This window comes from Myxine glutinosa, chromosome 4, assembly GCF_964187855.1.
Source record: "Myxine glutinosa chromosome 4, kmMyxGlut1.1, whole genome shotgun sequence".
NCBI lineage: Eukaryota > Metazoa > Chordata > Myxini > Myxiniformes > Myxinidae > Myxine > Myxine glutinosa.
In genome coordinates this window covers 50,318,232-50,338,885 of record NC_136264.1, presented here as the reverse complement: position 1 = coordinate 50,338,885, position 20,654 = coordinate 50,318,232, and the positions used below count along the sequence as shown (strand labels likewise).

The 20,654-nt window shown below is 49.2% G+C and overlaps 1 protein-coding gene and 1 long non-coding RNA gene across 3 annotated transcripts in view; one reads left to right on the top strand and one right to left on the bottom strand.

Moving 5' to 3' along the window:
* The window catches only part of SLC39A14 (solute carrier family 39 member 14), a 159,371-nt gene that overhangs the window by 109,951 nt on the left and 28,766 nt on the right, over positions 1-20,654 (bottom strand). The gene's annotated exons all lie outside the window — the stretch shown is intronic.
* LOC144891514 (uncharacterized) lies at positions 17,834-18,572 on the top strand. Its single transcript, XR_013622961.1, has 2 exons — positions 17,834-18,215; positions 18,357-18,572. It is a non-coding gene; the product is annotated as an uncharacterized LOC144891514 (long non-coding RNA).

Genomic DNA, 20,654 nt, shown 5'->3' with positions numbered 1-20,654 from the left:
GAGTGTTACAGAGGGTGTAACGGGACAATGTGCGGAAGAGTGTGCGCGAGAAAGGTGTGTAACGGACAGGTGCATGAGGAAAGAGTGCGCTGTCGAGAGTAAGGGTGAGTGCGTGACCGAGAGTGGAGGTGAGAGTAGTGAGAGTGACACGGAGCGTGAGTTGGTTGTGGCAGGTGAGCGAGGATGTACACCTGGAATGGAAGGATGCACACCTGGAATGGTAGAGCGTGAGTGGGAATGCACGCTGGAATTGGTAGTGAGGCACGTGGTTGGGTGTGCGGGTGAGAGCACACCTGTGATTGTCACAAAGGAGGTGACCGAGAAAGGGGCGCGAAGAGGTGTGTTGGTGAGGTGTGCGAGCGACGAATGTGTGCCAAGGTGTTCGGTGGTCAGGTGTGTGACCAAGTCGGTGAGCGGAATGAGTGTACCGAGGTGTGTAAGAAGAGGTACGACGAGGAGCATGGAAACGGCTGCATGTATGAGCAAGAAAGGGGTAGCGTATGCATGTAAGCGTCCAGGTGAAGCATCGACGGTAACCGGTTTAGCGGTTAGAGCGACTTATAGCCGAATCAGGCCCTCGGTGCGCGTCGGGCAGCTTCGCGTGCCGCAAGGACCAGCGGGGATCCGAACCACGGCGGTTTCGAAAGAACCGCCGTACGCGATCCACGCTGTGCCTCGCTTGGAACGGCCGCGTCCGGGCTCCACTAGGCGGAGCGGGCAGCTCGATAGGAAGGGTCGTCATGGCGACCACTTGCTATTGAGACATGCCGGCAGGTCGAGATCGGGACATTGGATGGCTCCACGCCGAGGTAGTGCGTGGGATCTCGGCCCGGGTAAGCCCCCGTCCCTGCCACGAATGCGGGACGTATCCAGCAGCTGGCACAAAACGACCCGCGTTCATTGCTCGGCTGTACGAAGCCGGGCTGTAGACGTGAATTGGCGCACCGAGAGGATGTAATAAGGAGACGGGTGATAGTGATAGTGATCGTGATTTGATACGAAATTTATAAAAGTGAATAGAATTGGCAGTAAATGGAAAATTTTTGAATTGGTTGGAATTTGGAAGAGCAAAATTGATAGAGAGACCCCCGATGTGGTGGGTTGGCAAATCCACCATCCCTTACAGTGGGGGCAAATGCGCAATAGTTTATGGGGTGGCTTTGACAACCTAGCCCGGGTGGGTTAGGATATTGATAGGGATCTAGCGAAGATGACCTTAGGTGACGTTAAGGTTTAGTTAGTGACTGATACCTGTAGTGGGGATGCAGGTAGTTTAGTGTGGATGATAATGACGTGGGAGCGCAATAGTTTAAAGGGACGACTGGGAAGCGCAAGTTTCAGAGGGGAGTAGTTAGGTGAGATGATGCCGTGTGTTTGAGGATTGAACAGGTGTGATTGAACAGGTGTGATTGCACAGGTGTGCAACTGAACAGGTGTGTGGAGCAGTGTATGAGGGAGTAGTGGTGATTGTGTGTTGTGTTGACCAACTGGTCCAGGAAGAGGAGGAGGGTGCAGGTGGCACCAGGTAGGATTGCACAGGTGTGCAACGACAGGTGAATGAAAAACAGGTGTATGGAATAAATGGTATGGAGTATTGGAATGGATGGTCGTGGAGTGAGTATGGTGGAAATTGTGGAGTGGAGTGGATGGTGCGAAGGTGTGAATGGGGGAAGAGTGGACCCCCATCACGGATACCCGGGGCGGGTAGTGTAAGTGTTAGGTAGAGGGTATAGGTAAATTGTGGTTGGATATTGGCATCTGTGGTGCGAGGTGAAAGAATGGTATTTGGATGGGTGCATTAGTGTCGTGGAAATGGCTGGGCGTGTAGCCTGTTAGTGTGTGTAGTTGGTTGGGCGCTCCACCACTGTGAGGATGTCGGCCAGGTGAGGCCGCAGGTGGGCTCTGGGAGCCGGTAGTAGTTGTTGTGGATGGGGCCCGAGGATCCGGAGGACGGACCCGGGTAGCCCAGTGCCAGAGGGCACCATGGGGTGACAGAGCCAAGAGGGCCTGCCCCAGTTAGTTAGGTTAGGGTGAGGAGCTAGGTAAGCTCGGGTGGCAACTGCAGTGGTGGAGGTGTGCAGGTGGGTAGACCTGCTGGGAGAGCTACACGTCGCAGCCCAGAAATTGTGCGAGGCACCGGGAGATGAATCGGGGGAGTGAGACCCCAAATTGAGAAGCACCACAGTTTGGTCAATGGGAATTGGTTTTTAGAACCCATAGTGTAAGTTGGCCAATGGATTGGCAGGGAGAGACCCCGGGTAGTGTAAAGTGTGTTAAAATCATTTAGAGGATAGTTAGGATGAAGGATCTCCTCGCACCATCTGCATCCACTCACCTGAGGTGACAGGTACTCCGCACCATGCCATGTTTTATTATTTTTACTGTGCAAATGTTTGGATTGTGAGACGCATCATGACGTGGGTGTGACATTGTGCGTAATTCCATCTCTGCCTCCTTATGATGATTGATGATGAATTTGGTGATGGCAAATTTTGAAGTAGAGGGATTGTGGAGACGAATTTGGTATAGGGGAAATATGGGGAAGACGTGACAGTAGTGACGAATTTGTAAATGTGTAGATTTTTGTACATATGGGGTAAGGGCAAGGGTAGGGTAGGTGACAGGGGGGTGACGTACGGTAGGGACGAGCTTTCTCACTTCACCCTCCGTACGCATTTCGCCTTGCATTGCCTTATTGATGTGTACCCTTGTGACCTTACCCCTCGCTCAATTGTCTTTCCCCTTTTGTCTCCCACATGACCTGTGCGCCATTGGGTGCCGAGGGGAGCGTGCGTGGGTCGGCCATTGTGCGCCCGAAATTCCCAGAACCAGCTGTCTGCATCGATGCACCACATTATGGACCACATGTCTGTGGCCGAGCACCACTTATGGACCCCATGGGTTGGGGCATGGCCCCTCTGCTGGAACCGGCCATGAGGGCCCGAAATCTTGCTGGCGGACCTTGGCCACAGGGCACCGATGCCCCACAGGTGAACCACACGTAGTCGGCCCTGTGGGCCATAAATAAAGCAAATAAAAAGGACACATTGGGCACACGTTTTAATACAAATAGGCCGCCAGTAAGCAAAGCAAAAGAATGACAACATCTGGAAGACCAAATAATAATAACCAGCAGAGGGAGCCGAAGAGCAAGAGATCACCTGCAGGGTTAGGGGTTGTTTGGTTATTTTTATTCATGAACAGTGATGACTGTGCACCGATTGGTGCTTGGGGGTGTATTGGTGCGTTTTTGGGTGCTTTAATGGTGCGTCGATGCAGAGCAGACTGTCTCCCCCCCCAGAAAGAACAATCACAGGTCCTGGGTTAGTTTTGTAAATAAAAATAGCGTCATTGTAAATAATGCTTCCCACCGTCAGTGTATAGTTTGAAGACCATTCCGCAATTCGGTTAACTGTGGGCGTAAGTCTGTTAGGCAGGGTGCAATGGAGCAGCGGGACACATTTATTTATGTTTTAAAACTGTCGCACTCAGGGTCAGGTTAAAAGTAGAGGGAACTACACCTACGTGCCACACTAAGGTAAAAGTTATAGGCCCGGGACGTGCCTAAGGGGAGGAGGGTGCAGTGTTGTGGATATGAGAATGTTTTTTTAATTTTATTGTTGTGGTAAAATGTTGTTGTAAAAGGTTGTTGTAAAATATCACCCCTCCTCCCTCCGTTTGTGGTTGTATAAAGGTCAAAGGGCGTTCCCGTAGTTAGTCCATAAAACATACATGCAGGACACGATATATCTTTTTTGACAGTTATATCCTTATTATGTGTATTAGTGTAAGGCTGTGTCTTCCATTAATTGAAATACTCCATTGCACCAGTGAAAGAGATAGATTCACTTCATTCCCACTCCCAACACTTCCATTCCCCCCCTTACCGTCAATTGCAATTCGCATTGCCAACTGCATGTTGGGCGGTTTTCCCTTCATCCGCCATTGACCACGAGGCAGGGTTGGGGGAAGAAAGGCGTGTCTCCACCTCGTCATAGCGGGGAGGAGGGGCGTGCCCGCCCGTCGTCATCCAGGGCGGAGCCCGAGGGTCGCGCGACCAACCAGGGCCGAGGTGAGCATCCCGATGGGCGTGTCCAAAATGCCGGCGGCTGAATCGCTGGAGGCGCTATAAAAGGCGCAAAACGGAAGTGAGTAGTGAGTTGGTCTGAGTCGGTTGCCAGAGGAGGGTCAGTGGTTGCGTTGGTTGCGGTGGTAAGAAGTCGGTGGTGAGAAGTGGTGGCGTCGAGTGGTCAGTGGTTGCGTTGGTTGCGTTGAGTTGTCAATGGTGAGGAGACACCAGGGCCAAGAGAGAGAAGGTGCCAAGGGCCATTGCCAGCAGTTGCGCCAGAGACGGCAGACGCGCCCTGAGCTGAGCCAGAGAGGCAGCGTTGACTCCACCAGGCAGCTTCAACCCGTTACCCCGCGGGGACCAAATAGCGGTGGCATCGGTGGCCGTCGAGGTCCAGCCGACGTCCCGTGCGGGATCAAGCCCGAACCATCTGCCCCAGCTGAACCTTCCCATTCCTCCTTCCAACATTCATTCCATTCCATCCTTCTTGTATACGTGAGTTTGTTTTGTTTGTTCTGTCCCTGGGTATTTAATTAAGTCTGTAGGTAAGCTAAAATTTGCACTGTGTCACCTGCGTCTTATGTGTTGTAAATAAAACTTGATTGCTCCTTTTTGCTTGTGTGTGTAAATAATAAACCCCATTACTCGTCTGTACGTCTTCTCGTTTTATTCCTTTTCCTCTTGCATTGCGTCGTTTTTGTCTTTTCCCTCATTGAGCAGCTACGGTGCGATACGGCCAAAGTTCTGGGTGAATCGGGTGAGTCAGGGATCCTGTAACGGTCGCGGCAATACCAAACCGCTCGGTAACTAACATCTTAAACCGCGATCTGTAACAATATATTACTGATATTTCTGTACTTTTTATGGTGATGTCTATGGTGAATCTTTGATTTTTACCGGAAGTTGGTCACCGACACGATGGGTCCCGATCTTAAATGAACAAGTATACTCTAAAGATGGTCTGTGCCAAATTTGGTGCTTTTACCATAAAATGCACAATACTTCAAAAATTTGAGTTGGATATGAAGCATATACAATATAGCATGATATTTCAAAATGTGGATGAGTTATGCCAAAACTAGGTGGAGGAGTTATGGCAAAACTATGTGGATGAGTTGGTTAAGTGACAAGAAGAAGCCGATTTGATTTTGTTTCATGTCCGGATCCAAATCCAACTTGTCAGTGGATAAAAAACGTGGACTGTTCAGCCTGGCGGATGTATGCGCTCTCTCTAGTGCTGTTCTAGTTCCAAATGCTGCATGAGGGTTGTGCAGAACACCTGATTGCAAGTTTCCACGTAATGTAATTGCATCATATAATCGTTCGGCACGCACAGCTCATGCACCCTAAGGCTTATAGAGTTGACGCAAAGCAAGTATGAGACACCTGCGTGTTGTTTGTTCAAAAATACAAAGTGATTAAATTATTTAACTATAACTGGCATTCAGTAGAGAGCATACCTCCGCCTGGTTGGCCATATCACTCAGTGGCGTCACTAGGGTTGGTGTCACCCAGTGCGGTAACCCATCCTCCCCCCCAGCCCCCCAATAGTCAGGTTCAGTATGTTAATAAATATAATTTCGTTCAAAATTTTGGGAGATTAGCAAACCTATACATTTTTGGAATCATCAGAGCATGGAGAATCCGAAAATCAATGTTGGCATTTGCAGAGACGCACTCTGTCAAAGCATCTTTGGGCTCCCTGAAAAGGGGTCTCACTAAAATCCGAAATGGAGCGAAATGGACCTCAAAATCCGAAATGGAGCGAAATGGACCTCAAAATCCTAACCCTAACCCTAACCCTAACAACCCTAACCCTAACCCTAACCCTAACCCTAACCCTAACAACCCTAACAACCCCAACCCCAACAACCCTAACAACCCTAACCCGAACAACCATAACCCTAACCCTCACCCTAACCCTAACCCTAACAACCCTAACCCTAACCCTAACCCAACCCTAACCGGCGAAGATTAGCCGACCTCGGAAGGATGACAGGCTGAGTCAACCCCCCTGGCGTCAACCCCCCTGGTGGCTCCATTTCGGATTTTGAGTCCATTTCGGATGATTTTGAAGGTCCATTTCGCTCCATTTCGGATTTTGAGTCCATTTCGGATGATTTTGAAGGTCTATTTCGCTCCATTTCGGATTTTGAGTCCATTTCGGATGATTTTGAAGGTCTATTTCGCTCCATTTCGGATTTTGAGTCCATTTCGGATGATTTTGAAGGTCTATTTCGCTCCATTTCGGATTTTGAGTCCATTTCGGATGATTTTGAAGGTCCATTTCGCTCCATTTCGGATTTTGAGTCCATTTCGGATGATTTTGAAGGTCTATTTCGCTCCATTTCGGATTTTGAGTCCATTTCGGATGATTTTGAAGGTCTATTTCGCTCCATTTCGGATTTTGAGTCCATTTCGGATTTTAGTGAGACCGCCTGAAAAGCGCTATATAAAATAAATGCATTATTATTATTATTATTATTATTATTACATGGACCTCCTCCCATACCAGACCATACAGAATCCTTAGTAATGTTTGTTGAACTAATGTTACTCGTAAATCGTAATTCCCGTATATCATTGAATGTAATGATAATAATGACATAAACAAACAACAATAATAGTGACATAAACAACTAGCAAAATTAAAATTACACCTTTAAATTACAATATCATGCGCACAGCCTAAATGTATTTACATTTACATAGTTTCATGTGGTTAAAGTGAAAATTCGGTAAGAAAACAATAGAATTCGAAGTAAAAACGTTTAAGAACTACATCAAAATTATGTTGATTTTAACGTTAAACTTTATTGTTACATGAGATACATTAATGGGTTAGGTTTGCATAATCAATAACGGCCCAAATAATGTAGAACTTGTAGACAAATGCATATGGAAATATACTCATAAATGAAATAATACCATAAAAATAAACAGGAACAAATACACAAGCATTTCAGCACTTGGTGAACATCTCGACTAATTCAGAACTTTCCTTTCCTGGCCTTCAAAGCAGCGAACTTGTGAATCACTTCATCGAAATCAATGCCTTTCGCCAACTCACTTACAATTGATAATATCGCAAGATCGGAAAGCCTTGACACTGCAAAAATTTGGTGTCACCCCCTCTGATAGTGTCACCCGGTGTGGTCCGCACCCCCCGCACCCCCTAGTGACGCCAGTGATATCACTCAATGGTCAAGAATCACTTTAAAAATTATACTAACTGGATCCGGATCCGGATCTTCACCAAAATTGAATCGATTCTTCCTTGTCACACACACAAAACCTGTTCACCAATTTTCGTCGAAATCCATGCATAACTTTTTGAGATATCCCGCTATGTAAAGTTTTTGGCCCTATCTCCCAATGGTGAAGAATCACTTAAAAAAAAGACAATTTCATGTACATCAGACCAACGGTTGCAGAGAAAAAAAAATTAATACTGATTGGATGAAGCGTTATACTTGTCGAATTATGACGTCATAATGAAGGCACCGATGACATCATCACTAACACATCTTATTTCCCATGGGGAGTACTTGACAATGAGCCATGTTTCAATTTTTTTCCATTGAGCGGTTTCAGAGATATAGGGGTACGAAGTTTTTCCAAGAGGGCGCCTGTACCACGTGATCTATGGCGTCATAATTATCATTAGAATATTCTACAGGAGGTGCTCATATAGTGAAAGTTTTGTGTCAATCAGACCAAGAATTGCAGAGAAAAAACAATTCATACTGATTGAATCAAACGTTATATTTGTCGAATTATGATGTCATAAATATGGTCCTCATGATATTCCTCATGATATTTATATCATAATTAAAGTATCTTATTGCTCATGGGGAGTTCTTTACAATGAGCCATGTTTCAATTATTTATATGGAGCGGTTTCCGAGAAATGGAGGTCCAACATTTTTCGATTTTTCCAAGATGGCGCCTGTACTACATGACCTATGACGTCATAATTATCATTAAAATATTCTACAGGAGGAGGCACTCTTTTGGTACAAATTTCGTGTCCATCGGACTAACAGTTGGAGAGGATTTTTTTTTTCATACTGATCAGATCAAGCGTTGCACTTGTCGAATTATGACGTCATAATGAAGGCACCGATGAAGTCATCATCAACATATCTTATTCCACATGGTGAGTACTTGAAAATGAGCCTTTTTTCAACTTTTCATATTGAGCGGTTTGGGAGATATAGACGTGCAACATTTTTTCCAAGATAGCGTCCGTGCCACGTGACCTGTGACGTCATAATTATGAATTAAAAAAATTATACAGGTGTAGGCGCTCCTATGATAAAATTTCGTGTCAATTGGACCAACGGTTGCCGAGAAAATGCATTTTAAAAATGCAGACACGTACGGACGCACCCAAATGCCTAACCCTGATTTTCATTTCGCAAGCGGGAATGCATTTTAAAAATGCAGACACGTACGGACGCACCCAAATGCCTAACCCTGATTTTCATTTCGCAAGCGCAGAGTAAACATAATAATAAACAAGCATTCTGAGTATTGCGCTGCAATACATGTCCCCGACCAAAGTTCAAAGTGCCATAACTTTGTCAAAAATGATCGAATATGCAAATTTATGCACGGTTGATGCTGGTTTTCAAACTTGATCTGAGGTACGCTGAGACACGTGTGTGTCACGCCTCGCCTCGTTGATAGGCCCACAAGGTCGCTCCGTGGAGCGGCCTGCACGTATTGCACTGTGTGAATTATAGAAATTATTACCAACTTACGGTCTGAGGTACTAGCGATTCAAGAGATATCCTTTTTTTTTTTTTTTTTTTTTTTCGTTTAATTAACGATATCTGCCAAACCACGTGCCCTATCGCAAATTCCAAAAGGACATTTTAGGAGACTGACATGCTGAACAGATCTGTGATGTTTCCTCTCGATTGGATCAAAAATGAGGGAGGAGCTCGGTTTTAAAGGTTCATGCTTAAAAACGTCATAACTCTGAAACCATCAGTAATTTATTATATTTTCCGGTTCACGATCAATGATCGATGTGTATATATATGTTGCTCGGCTTGGCTCCGCCCCTCCCGAAAGCGCGCGCTGTGTCGCGCTGTTGACGTTCGCGAGACGAGGCTGAGGGCACGCGGTGCGGCTTGAGGAGAACTCGAGAATAAACAAGAGATATCCATTTATTAATTTTTTTCGTTTAATTAACGATATCTGCCAAACCACGTGCCCTATCGCAAATTCCAAAAGGACATTTTAGTGCTGAACAGATCTGTGAAGTTTCCCCTCGATTGGATCAAAAATGAGGGAGGAGCTCGGTTTTAAAGGTTCATGCTTAAAAACGTCATAACTCTGAAACCATGTGACGCATGACGTCATGCTCGCTGACTGTTTTGTTCGTCATGGGGATGCGATTCTGCCTGCAAAGTTTGGCCTCGATCTGTTCAGCCGTTGCAGAGAAAAAGGGGTTTTCGTGTTTTCACGAAAAACAATATGGCGACCGAACCACGTGACCTGTGACGTCATAATTATCATTAAAATATTCTACAGACCGAGTCCATCATATGGTGAAAATTTTATGTCAATCGGTCCAATTATTGCAGAGAAATTGTTTTTTAAAGGAAATTAAAACTTAAAATGGCACTGAGTAAGGATCATCAGAATGATCAGAATTACCAAAGTTCAAAGTGCCATAACTTTGTCAAAAATGATCGAAACGTCGTGAGGTTCGAACTTGACCTGTAACTTATCATGAGGAAACCATGTACCAAGTTTGAAATCATTAGCATTAATCGTTTAGAAAAAAAGTCCGGAAAACTGTTCTTTGCGTGACGGACTGATGGACTGACGGACAGAGGGACTGACGGACGGACTGACAGACAGAGGGACGGCGTGCAAACCTATAGTCCCCTCCGGTGTACACCGGTAGGGGACTAATAACACCAACGAGCCCTCGGAACCAGGTCGGCTTAACACTACACCTTAGGTATTTCATTAGAAGAAACATGGGACTGAGAAAGGAAAGATGATGAGATGAAAAGAGAAAACCTGCTCCTAGCGCAATGCTTTTCACATATGGTGCCAATCTTGGTTTGGGTTCAACAAACGAGCTCGGTCTTTACCATGCTGCACCGTGCATGCCGATACCAACCACCTCTGTGCACCAGCTCCACAATGAAGGATCTCGGACTACGAAGCAGAGCGTGGGTACCAGGAACACCACGAATCACCGATCAGCATGCAGCAACCCACAAACAGGAGGAACTACAACGGCACTCGGCTGTGTCCTTCCTACATAATAGCGACATAAACTGCCCTGGGGATAATATCTCAGTGCATACCTCTGCCAGGCTGCAAAGTTTGTTTTGTTTCCCACTAATGAGCCCGATCTGGATTCGAACCTGAAAAAAGTGCAAATGGTACGGATTAGGTGAGTGCAAATCATCCAACCAACTCGTCCACCAAGTTTAGTTGTAACTAGTCCACAACTTTTTTAAAATATGTTTTATATCGCTTTTAAATATGTCATATATCTCTCAATGGTGAAGAATCACTTGTAAAAATTAAATAATTCTCGTATCTGAATCCATATTTGGATCTTCACCAAAATCTAATCGATTCGCCCTTGTCACACACACAACCCCTCCACCAAGTTTCATCCGAATCCGTCCATAACGTTTTGAGATGTCCTGCTATTTATCGTATTTGCCCAATCTATCTTCAATGGTGAAGAATCACTTTAAAAACGAGATGGTGAAGGAGCCGGGGCTCCCACGTCGATCGGAAGAATGGACGCGACAAAAAGCTAGAATTCATCTGAGTTGCTTTAATGAAATCAAACACTCAGGCACTCTGAAAAACCGTTTATCAGTCAGCAATATATATCTATTCCGCCAGGGGGTTTGCCCAGGCCCGGCGCCAGGGGGCGTGGCCCAGCGTCCTGGCTGCGGCCTGGCAAGTTGAGGGCGAGCCTGCCCGGGCATGCCCGGGCGTCCCGACTGAGGCCTGGCAAGTTGAGCGCGGGCCTGGGCGTCCTGGACGAGCCCGGCATGGTGATCGCTCCGCGTCCTTGATAGGTGCAAGGCGATTGTGAAAACTCAGCGGCAGCCGCTACACACGTCCCCCCAGAATCGACTTGCACCGGCAGGGTCAATTTGAGGGGGGTCCTGATGACCCGGCCGAAGCGACCCCTGGCGGGTCGTGGGAGGGGGTCCGGTGAGGTGGTGGGCGGTCGAGTGGGGGGCACCGTGGACGGGGGACGGCCTCGCCGCGGCGGAAGGGCCACCCGTGGTGGGTGGTCGACGTCCACGTGCGCCGGCTTGAGGCGGTCCACAGCAATCCGGTCCGACCTGCCGCCGATGTCGATGACGAACGACTTGTCGTCCCGTCGCAGCACCCGGAAGGGCCCGTCGTACGGCGGCTGGAGTGGCCACCGATGTGCGTCGTGACGCACAAAAACATACTCCGCTGTGCGGAGTGCTGGGGGGACGTAGGACTGGGGGTCACCGTGGTGATATGTTGGCACGGGGGCAAACCGTCGGGCGGCCTCCTGGAGGTCCGAGCGCTGGTGAGCTGCGGACCAGGGACTGGTAGCGTCGGGCACAAATTCGCCCGGGACGCGTAGCACCTGGCCATAGACAAGCTCGGTGGTGGATGCCTGGAGGTCCTCCTTGGGGGCCGTGCGAAGGCCCAAAAGGACCCACGGCAGCCGGTCGGCCCACCCGACGTCTTGAAGGCCGGCCATGAGCGCGGCCTTCATGGAGCGGTGGAATCGCTCGCACAACCCGTTTGCTTGGGGGTGGTAGGCCGTAGTACGGTGGAGCTTGATCCCCAGGTTGCGGGCGACCGCGCCCCACAGCTCGGAGGTGAACTGTGGACCGCGGTCTGACGAGATGTCCGCCGGTGCGCCGAAGCGGGCGACCCAGGTGGCGATGAAAGCCTGCGCCACGTCGGTGGTGGTGGTGGAGACGAGGGGAACGGCCTCCGGCCACCTGGTGGTCCTGTCCACCATGGTGAGCAGGTGTGTGAACCCCCGTGACGGGGGGAGGGGGCCCACCAGATCCACGTTGACGTGGTCGAAACGTCGTTCGGGCACGGTGAAAGGTGCCAGCGGGGCCTGGGTGTGTCGGTGGACCTTGGCCCGTTGGCAGGCCGTGCAGGCGCTGGTCCAATCGCGGACGTCCCGACGAAGGCCGTGCCAGACGAAACGCGCCGACACCAGCTTCTGGGAAGCTTTCCGGCCCGGGTGGGAAAGGCCGTGGAGGGAGGCGAAGATGCGGCGTTGCCAGGCGACGGGCACGATGGGGCGAGGCTGGCCTTGGGAGACGTCGCAGAGCAGGACAGTGTCCGCGCAGGGGATGTCGGCCAGGCGGAGGCCCGTGTCCGCCGCCCGGAGGGCTTGCACCGTGGTGTCGGTGGTTTGGTCCGCCGCCATAAGCGCAAAATCCACGCCCAGGTGGACCGCGTTCGCGCTGGCCCGGGAAAGACAGTCGGCCACGGCGTTGTTTTTGCCGGCGACGTGCCGGATGTCCGTGGTAAACTCCGACACGGCGGAGAGGTGGCGCTGTTGGCGGGCCGACCATGGCTCCGTGACCTTGGCCATGGCGTAAACCAACGGCTTGTGGTCGACGAACGCCGTGAAAGGTCGGCCCTCCAGGAGGTGGCGGAAATGGCGGACAGCCAGGTGTAGACCGAGGAGCTCCCGGTCAAACGTGCTGTATTTGAGCTCGTTCGGCCGGAGCTGCCGGCTGAAAAAAGCGAGTGGCTGCCAAACCCCGTTCACCCATTGCTCATGTACGGCGCCCACCGCGTAGTCGGAGGCATCCGTGGTGAGGGCGATGGGAGCGTTGAGCACCGGGTGAGCGAGCAGTGTTGCGTCGGCGAGGGCCCGCTTTGAGCCTTGGAAGGCCGCATCCATTGCTGCGGACCAGGCGATGTCGTGCTTGGCCGGCATGCCCCGGAGGGCTTCGTAGAGGGGCCGCATGAGCTGAGCAGCGCGGGGCACGAAGCGGTGATAAAAATTCACCATTCCCAGGAATTCCTGCAGGGCCTTTATGGTGCGGGGACGCGGGAACGTGGTGATGGCCTCGACCTTGGTTGGCAGCGGCACGGCCCCGTTCTTGGTGATGTGATGGCCCAAAAAATCAACGGCCGTCGTGCCGAAGTGGCATTTGGCCGGGTTGACGATGAGGCCGTGCTCGCTGAGGCGCTCGAACAGTGTCCGGAGGTGGAGGAGGTGCTCGGCCCGGGACGTGCTGGCGACGAGGATGTCGTCCAGGTAAACGAAAAGGAACGGCAGGTCACGCAGCACGCCGTCCATCAAGCGCTGGAACGCCTGAGCCGCGTTCTTGAGACCAAACGGCATCCGCAAGAATTCGAATAAGCCAAACGGCGTGATGACTGCCGTTTTAGGGACGTCGGCCGCCCTGACAGGTACCTGGTGATATCCCCGTATGAGGTCAATTTTCGAAAAAATGACCCGTCCCGCCAGACGGGCGGAGAAGTCTTGGATATGCGGGATCGGGTACCTGTCGGGGGTGGTAGCGTCATTGAGACGGCGGTAGTCGCCACACGGGCGCCATCCACCCCCCGGCTTTGGCACGATGTGCAGTGGCGAGGCCCACGCGCTATCGGAGCGCCGCACGATGCCGAGGTGCTCCAACGCGTCGAATTCGGCCTTCGCTACGGCGAGCTTGGCTGGGTCGAAGCGGCGGGCCCTGGCGTAGACCGGCGGGCCCGTGGTTGGTATGTGGTGCTCGATCCCATGCCGTACTGCGACGGCCGAAAACGTCGGCCGCGTGAGGGCCGGGAACTCCGTGAGCAGGCGAGCAAACTCGTTCGCCGCCGGGACGGCGCATGCCAGCTCGGTCGGCGCGGAGCTGCTCAATGTGCATACCAGGGAGCTGAAGGTTTCAGCGTTGATTAAACGACGCCGTTGGACGTCCACCAGCAGTCCGTGTGCGCAGAGGAAGTCGGCGCCTAGCAGAGCCACGGGCACGTTGGCGGTTACAAACGTCCAAGCAAAGCGTTGGCCGCCGAAGCAGAGGGTGACGTTGCGCGGGCCGAAGGTGCGGATAGTCGATCCGTTGGCCGCAACTAAGGAGGGGCCGCAAACCGCGGATTGCCTGTCCTGGTCAGAGGCGGGTATGACGCTCAGTTGGGCGCCGGTGTCGCACAGGAAGCGCCGTCCGGACGCTTTATCCGTGATGAACAGTAAGTTGCCCGTGTGGCCGGCGCTCATGGCTGGTAATGAACGCCGGCCCGGCCGTTTCCCGGCCTGCCGAAGGTGCACGGGGGTCGGCATGTCCGGGCCTTCTGTCCGAACCTGGCATGATAGTAACACCACGCTTGGTCAGGTGGAGGCCTCGGTCGTCGTGCCGGAGGTGGTCGGCTCGGTAGAGCGGCCGCCAATGGCGTCGGCAGTTCGGCCGTCGACCGTGCCGGGTGCTCGGGCGCCCTGGGTGTTGCGTCGGACGGCGGTGGGTCCCATGTCGCCGCTACGATGCGCTGTCCTGCGGCGGAGATCTTGTCGGCTTCTCTGGCAAGGGCCCGGGGATCTGTGATCGTCGTGCTTGCCAGGGCGAGGCGTACCGGGTTAGGCAGCTGACGGAAGAACAGCTCCCGGAACAGGAATGCCGGAGAGTGCTCGCCGAGCAGTGAAAGCATGTAGTCCATGCGCTCGGAAGGGCGCGTGTCGCCGAGCTCAGGCAGATCGAGCAGGCGCCGTGCGCGTTCCGCCGATGGGAGGGCGAAAGCATCGAGGAGCAGCTTCTTAATCGCGCCGTATTTGTCAGCGGCTGGCGGGCTTTCGAGGAGGCTCAGGGCGCGGGCCGCGGTAACCGACCCGAGCGCAGCTACCACATGGTGGAAGCGGGTGTCGTCGGCCGTGATGCCTCGCAGGGCGAACAGGGACTCCGCCTGTGCGAACCAAACCGCCGCGTGAGCCTCCCAGAAGGTAGGCAGTTTAAGGGCGACTGCCGTGTCCATGTCGATAGGTCACCAATGAAGGAGCCGGGGCTCCCACGTCGATCGGAAGAATGGACGCGACAAAAAGCTAGAATTCATCTGAGTTGCTTTAATGAAATCAAACACTCAGGCACTCTGAAAAACCGTTTATCAGTCAGCAATATATATCTATTCCGCCAGGGGGTTTGCCCAGGCCCGGCGCCAGGGGGCGTGGCCCAGCGTCCTGGCTGCGGCCTGGCAAGTTGAGGGCGAGCCTGCCCGGGCATGCCCGGGCATGCCCGGGCGTCCCGACTGAGGCCTGGCAAGTTGAGCGCGGGCCTGGGCGTCCTGGACGAGCCCGGCATGGTGATCGCTCCGCGTCCTTGATAGGTGCAAGGCGATTGTGAAAACTCAGCGGCAGCCGCTACAATGGTATTCATAGAATACTTACCCTGCGCAGTCAACTTGTTGCGAGCCAACTGTTCTGTTTTTGAACATTTTTTTTTTCTTTGATCCCATATGGCTGCCAGACCACGTGAATGATGACATCATAAATTTATATTCTCTAATATAATTGTTGCATAGATCACGCTCAATACATATCAGACGAAGCGTTGTCCCTGTCGAATTATGACGTCATAATTATAGCACCAATGACGTCATCGTTAACAACACCGATTCCCCATATGGAGTTCTTTACAATGAGCCATGTTTCAATTTTTTCCACGAGGGAGACACCCCTGCTACACACGGGTGGGAGGCCAGAAGCGAACAGGCAATGCAGATACGAATGCTAAAGCATGAAACCAATAAATTCTACATTCCTGTAGCACCTTCAGTCGCACGTCAGACATGGACAGCAAGTTCGTGAATGACTTCCATGAAAAACAAACCCGTACGCAAACAAAAGGGTACGTTCACGTATAGAAACATCGATCGTGGGACCGTGGCGAATCTGCATATGGCGATCCGCGAAGTAAACGTTCAGAAAGTGGAAACCATCACGGCATGTCGTCATTCACTTGAACTCGATATCTCTTTTTCATTCCAAACAACATAACTCCAATTAATCACAAAATATACTTTTAACAACATTGTTAATGTTTCCTTCATTGTAAAAACTTTCAAATCAACAGTTAAAAGGATTTTGAGCCGATTGGTGTTACGGCCTTGGCAAGATCGATGGAGACAGTGATCTGTTCGCGTATTCACCGCCCAAATAGCTATGTGGAATTCTCTCATGTAGAGATTAAATGTCTTTGAACTTTTCCCGAGGTCATTATTTACTTTTAATGATGTTTATATACGAATGATGTTTAATGATGTTTATATTGGTTCTGGGGTCGTCCTTTCCGCATATCTCGTGGGATTGTAAGTTGGAGAGACGGCCGTGATGGCGGGGAGGGGCTTGGAATTCTCTCAAGCAGGGATTCAACCCGTGTCCTTGTAAAAGGTCTTTGTCCGAGGTCACCGAGTCCGATCGGTGCAGCCGTGCAGCGATCTGTGCAGCCGTTTGTGCGGCACCCGGGAAAGCAACATCGTCACAATGAACGTTATGTGAACGCGAATGTTATGCTGGAGTTCAAACCTGAGAATGCTGGAGACCAAAGCTGAAATTGGGAAAACTAAATAGCCTATTTTACTCCTGGAGATCTCAGGATTACCCACCCAAAATATCGTTTTGATCGGTTCAGCAGTTTTTACGGTACCTTCGAACAGACAGACAGACAGACGGACGGACATTTGGTGAATTATAGTAAGATGCAGCGGTTTTGGAGATATAGAGGTGCAACATTTTTTGTTTTTTTTCAATATGGCGTCTGTACCACATGACCTATGACGTCATGATTATCATTAAAATATTCTACATGAGGAGGCGCTCCTATGGTGAAAATGTCGTGCCCATCAGACCAACAGTTGTTCAGAAATTTTTTTCTCAATGATCAGATGAAGTGTTGTACTTGTCGAATTATGACGTCATAACGAAGGCACCGATGACATCATCATTAACACATCTTATTCCCCAAGGGGAGTACTTAACAATGAGCCATGTTTCAATTTGCTCCATGGAGCAGTTTTGGAGATATAGAGGTGCAACCTTTTTCAATTTTTTTACAAGATGGCGCTTGTACCACGTGACCTATGACGTCATAATTATCATTTTTAAAATTCCACAGGAGGAGCCGCTCATATTCTGAAAATTTCGTGCTAATCGGGCTAACAGTTGCAGAGGAATTTCTTTTTCATACTGATCAGATCAAGCATTGCACTTGTCGAATTATGACGTCATAATTAAGGCTTCGATAACATCATCAACATATCTTATTCCCCATGGGGAGTACTTAACAATCACAATGAGCCACGTTTCCATTTTTTCCATTGAGTGGTTTGGGAGATATAGACGTGTAACGCAATTTTTTCTTTAAAAAAAAACATCCCCCGAAAACACTCCTCGGCACTCCCTCATGAGCCTCTGAAAGTTTGACGAAGATAAGATCCGTTCATCCATCCCTGAGAAAAATAGCGACACACACACACATATATATACACACACACACACACACACACACATATACACACACACACACACACACATATATATACACACACACACACACACACACACACACACATATATATATATATATATATATATATATATATATATATATATATATATATATATATATATATATACAGAGTCCGGCTGGGAGGTGTGACGATTTTCAGAAAACTCGTATTTTTAGTCGAATTTCAATTTTTTTTTTTTTTAAAGACTACATATATAATGCCATGTAATACACTGTAACAAAGACATTTAAAAAATGTAATTCATGTTTGAATTGGGTATAACCATGCAAGTGGGGGGTCTAGCGCATGCGTGATGGCTGTTGGTTACTCGTTGTTAGGCGCCATTTCAGTAGCCATGGAGCTGTGGACGATTGAACATCGCGTCTTTGTTGTTGAGACGTTTATTCAAACGGGTAGTTTGGTGGTGCTTACGCAGCGCAGATTTCGTACTCACTTCAATGTTGGTCGACGTGGCGCCGTTCTGTCTCGAAACACAACATTGAAGTGGGTAAAAAACTTCAGGACAACTGGATCTGTGAGGCCGGGAGCAGCTCGGGGAGGTGATCGAACCGTTAGGACCCCGGAAAACATCGAAAGGGTTCGACAAGCTGTGGAGGCCAGCCCTCGTCGGTCAGCGGTACGGCACGCTCGCGCTCTACGGATGTCAGACAGATCAGTTCGTCGAATTTTGCACTTGGACCTTCATTATCAGCGTACCAAATCATGGTGGTTCAAGAACTGCAGCAGAATGATTTCGTACGGCGGTTTACGTTCGCAGAAAGAATGCTTGAACTGCTGAGGGATGCTGCTGTGCTGAGAAATGCTGGAACTTTTCCGCGCGTCTGCAAGAATGCTTGGACAAGAACGGCCGCCATTGTCTTTTTGCAATTGTTGTTTTCATGTATTGTTATGCATTATGTTTGCCACTCTGTCAAAGCACCTTTGGGCTTCTGGAAAAGCGCTATACAAAATAAATGAATTATTATTATTATTATTATTTAGATGATGTCATTTTTCAAACATGAATTACATTTTTAAAATGTCTTTGTTACAGTGAATGTTACATGGCATTATATATGTAGTCTTTAAAAAAAAAAAAAATTAAATTCGACTAAAAATAACTGTACGAGTTTTCTGAAAATCGTCACACCTCCCTGACGGACCCTGTATGTATGTATATATATATATATATATATATATATATATATATATATATATATATATATATATATATATATATATATATATATATACTGTATATATATATATATCTATCTATATATATATATAAAACACAGTTTGTGTGTGCGTGTGTGTATGTTATGTTACCGATAGACTCCTAAACGGAGAGGCTCACGTACTTGATATTTGGCACAGACATGGCCATTGAGCCTGGGACGAACATGGCTGACCTAAAAATTTATTTCATAATATGCTTTTACCATATTTTTATCTCAGCGCGAAATATTATGACCGGAATCTGACCGGTCGCAGAGCAGCGCGCTGATTCGCTCAGAGCGATCACGTGATGTTCCCTGCCGCCATTAACTCAGTTACGTGTTCGCACGTATTTCAGAGCGACAAGCAATTGCCTTTTTTCATATTTAAGCGACGAACATTGCCATTCACACCACATAGGTTTTTTTCCCTTTCATCTTTAGATTCATATTTTTTGCCATAACGTAGCGCATTATGGCTCTCTCGAGCTCGAGTTAGCCAATCACCTGGGAGCATGAGGCCACGTTGGCCACGCCCACGACAGGACGCAGAGTTGCAATCGATCGCTCAGAGCGATCACGTGATGTTCCTTGCCGCGCGACTATCTATATATATCACTCAGCTCCCTCACAATCGACCACCACCACCTCCTCCTGCAATACTAAATATCACTCAGATCCCTCACAATCGACCACCACCACCTCCTCCTGCAATACTAAATATCACTCAGATCCCTCACAATCGACCACCACCACCTCCTCCTACAATACTAAATATCACTCAGATCCCTCACAATCGACCACCACCACCTCGTACAATACTAAATATCACTCAGATCCCTCACAATCGACCACCACCCCCTCCTTCAATACTAAATATCACTCAGATCCCTCACAATCGACCACCACCCCCTCCTACAATACTAAATATCACCCAGATCCCTTGGAATCGACCACCACCCCCTCCTACAATACTAAATATCACCCAGATCCCTCACAATCGACCACCACCACCTCCTCCTACAATACTAAATATCACTCAGATCCCTCACAATCGACCACCACCACCTCCTCCTACAATACTAAATATCACTCAGATCCCTCACAATCGACCACCACCTCCTCCTACAATACTATATATCACTCAGATCCCTCACAATCGACCACCACCTCCTCCTACAATACTAAATATCACTCAGATCCCTCACAATCGACCACCACCACCTCCTCCTACAATACTAAATATCACTCAGATCCCTCACAATCGACCACCACCACATCCTCCTACAATACTAAATATCACTCAGATCCCTCACAATCGACCACCACCCCCTCCTTCAATACTAAATATCACTCAGATCCCTCACAATCGACCACCACCCCCTCCTACAATACTAAGTATCACCCAGATCCCTTGGAATCGACCACCACCCCCTCCTACAATACTAAATATCACCCAGATCCCTTGGAATCGACCACCACCCCCTCCTGCAATACTAAATATCACCCAGATCCCTTGGAATCGACCACCACCCCATCCTACAATACTAAATATCACCCAGATCCCTTGGAATCGACCACCACCTCCTCCTACAATACTATATATCACTCAGATCCCTTGGAATCGACCACCACCTCCTCCTACAATACTATATATCACTCAGATCCCTTGGAATCGACCACCACCTCCTCCTGCAATACTAAATATCACCCAGATCCCTTGGAATCGACCACCACCTCCTCCTGCAATACTAAATATCACCCAGATCCCTTGGAATCGACCACCACCTCCTCCTACAATACTATATATCACTCAGACCCCTTGGGAATCGACCACCACCTCCTCCTGCAATACTAAA